Raw genomic sequence first — 2,978 nt, forward strand, 5'->3', positions numbered from 1 at the left:
TCACTGCGAGAGGAAACAGGTTTTTTATGGATCTATTAAGACCATCACTTCTTTTGCATTATAACTTAAAAATAAAAAAAGGAAATAGTTTAAACATGTAGATGTAGGCACGCAAAAGTAATTTTGCCTGACGTCGTCATCACAGGCATTCGCAAGTCAAACGTCCACCTTGACAAGCATTTACACGAAGAATAGTTTAACTACAACCAATTCAGCAAAAATAATCTGGATATATCGAGTGGAATGCTGAAACGGCAGTTGACTCAGGTCTGCAGATACTACATGGTCCGAGAGGCAGGCAGCTAATACATGCAAATATAATTATTATTTGATGTTGAGCTGATGGATCAGTCTGCAGGTTGATGTTGAAAGTTGCAAATTTTCTGCGCGCACTTTGTCTCGATCATTTAATTTGTGGGACACGCCCCAGACTTGACCATGGATGGATCGGCGTTTGCTGACGCGCGCTGATCTGATTCCATGGGTTATTTTTTTTCAAATATAAAACGGCAACTCGTCAATGCGCTTTCACAAGCTTCATATACCTCCTCTGTCCTCTGATCTTGGACAGTGACACGGACTCACTTTAACATTTTCCCTGTGATTTTATTAAAATATATATTTTAAATATACGTACGTACGTATGTATGATAGACAATAATCAAAACGCATAGAATGCTATATACATTTGGAATCGGAGTAAGTGGTTAATATATAATACTTTCTCGACTTCAAATTGTAAATCGTTCTGACTTTTTTATATAACTAGAATCATACCCCTACTACTAAAAAGGCATTTGTAGCAACGCCTCCATTTTATGGGCTGCGGTATTTTCAACCGCCACTAGAAAAGGTCCTATTTGTAGGGGTAGCTAGATCTGGAGCCTTCCATACAAATGGGCGCCGAATAGTAAAAACTATGTACTGAAATTCACATTTATTAAATATCTTTGTACGGAGAAACGATCAAAACAAAAATTATATATCTCGAAAAGTTATACTACTTGACAACCTTTCCATTTTAAATAATCTTGTCAAGCAAAACTACGTTTCATTTTCTCACATTTGAAATTTAAAATTTTTAAACGACCTCGGATGGAGGAACAACCAATACAAAAGTTGTAGATCGTGAAAAGTTATACAACTTTGTAGTTGACAAAGTTTTTATATGAAATCATCTTGTCAAGGAAAACTGTGTTTAAATTTCTCACATTTCAAATTTGAATTTTTAAAACGACCTTGGATGGGGAAATAGCAAAAACGAAAGTTATAGATCTCGAAAAGTTATACAACTTTATAGTTGATAACTTTTTCATTTGAAATCATCTATCTATGGATAATTACGTCTAAATTTTGTACATTTAAAATTTAATTTTTCAAACGACCTCGGATGGAGAAACAACCAAAACTAAAGTTGTAGATCCCAAAACTTTATACAACTCTGTAGTTGGCAATATATTTTATTTGAATTCATTTAGAGTCTCAAACACTTATTTTAAATTCAGTTGAGTATAATAAGTGGAGAAAAAAATATTAGTATGAATGCGGGATGCAGTGGTTAGAGTAGTAACACACAAGATGGAAGTTTGCGGGTTCGATCCCTGGTGGCCGTGAGGGGCACGTTTTTCACGCAAAAAAACATGCGGCTTGTTGTGACAGCTTGGTGGGGTCTTCTAGGATTATAAAAAAAATTGCTATTTTTTATCCAGATTTGTGATTTCTGAAAAACTGGATTTGTAGGGGTGGCTCATTGATTTGTAGAGATTAGTGATCCATACTATACATTTAACCTATCTATATACTCTTATAAAGCTAAATCCCACTAGATGATTTTTCTTTTCATGCAAGGTGTCTATATCATTTTCCACCTAGTGACCCACTAGATGTTCTATCTCTTTATGCAGGTGTCCACGTCATTCCCACTAAGTCCATGTCATCTCTTATTAATTACAAAAATGTCCACGTCATCTCTATCAGGTGCAATACTTTGTTTCATCACCTATTCATCTATAATTAATCAAATATTCTATTGGTTTTTCTTCGATTAGCTTATCGATTTTTTACCCAATCTGGTACAATAAAATAACATGCAAGCCAAATTTATATATATACACAGTATACAGATTGCCATATAAAAATGCTATGTATATAATAGATTTATTTAAAAAACGCAGCAACGCGCAGGGTAGACTTCCAGTTCTATATAGATCTCTAACCAAATGGACTCTTAGTATTAGCCTGAGAAGTGTAACATGAGCTATCTCAGATATATCCACTGAATTTGTTCCATTTTACTCTCTTCATTTTAAATTATAAGATGTTTTGTCTTTTCTAGATACATAACTTTTGCTATGTACTTAGATATACATTTTCTAGATACATAACAAAAGCAATGTATCGTAAAAAGTCAAAACGTCTTATAGTTTAAAATAGAGAGAGTACTTTGCATGTAATTGAAAAAAAACTGCTATATAGGTCTAGCAAGGCATTAGCTATTTCCACATATTCAGATTTCAGACTGAACATTTCAAATTTAGAAGTATCTTGAAATGTAATTTTTCATAACCATGTAAGTTATTACATTTATGAATATTTATATGTTATTAAGTGAAGAGAGACGAGCGTCAAACTAAACGACCGAACTTATAAAATTTACTACAGTAGAGGCTAGGGTAGTTTATAATTAAGTTCAACTAGCGTGGGTGCCCACGCTTCGCGTGGCAAGGAGGGCGGGAAAAAAAGAAGAAAAAAGATGGGTGTGTACTATTCCGTATCGGGTTTATACTGTTTCCTTATCAGGTTTGTACTGTTTTCTTATCAGGTTGGATACCGTCGGCGAGGATCCGGTACCCGATACTGTTGATCTGCAGAGATATGAGTCTTGGGGAGCGCTGGATGAACAGTAAAGAACAGTGAAATGGACACACATTTAAAGTTTTATATTATATATATAGATAGATATGCTGTCAAGTGAAGAG

This window comes from Miscanthus floridulus, chromosome 19 (genome assembly GCF_019320115.1).
Source record: "Miscanthus floridulus cultivar M001 chromosome 19, ASM1932011v1, whole genome shotgun sequence".
In the NCBI taxonomy this organism is placed as follows: domain Eukaryota; kingdom Viridiplantae; phylum Streptophyta; class Magnoliopsida; order Poales; family Poaceae; genus Miscanthus; species Miscanthus floridulus.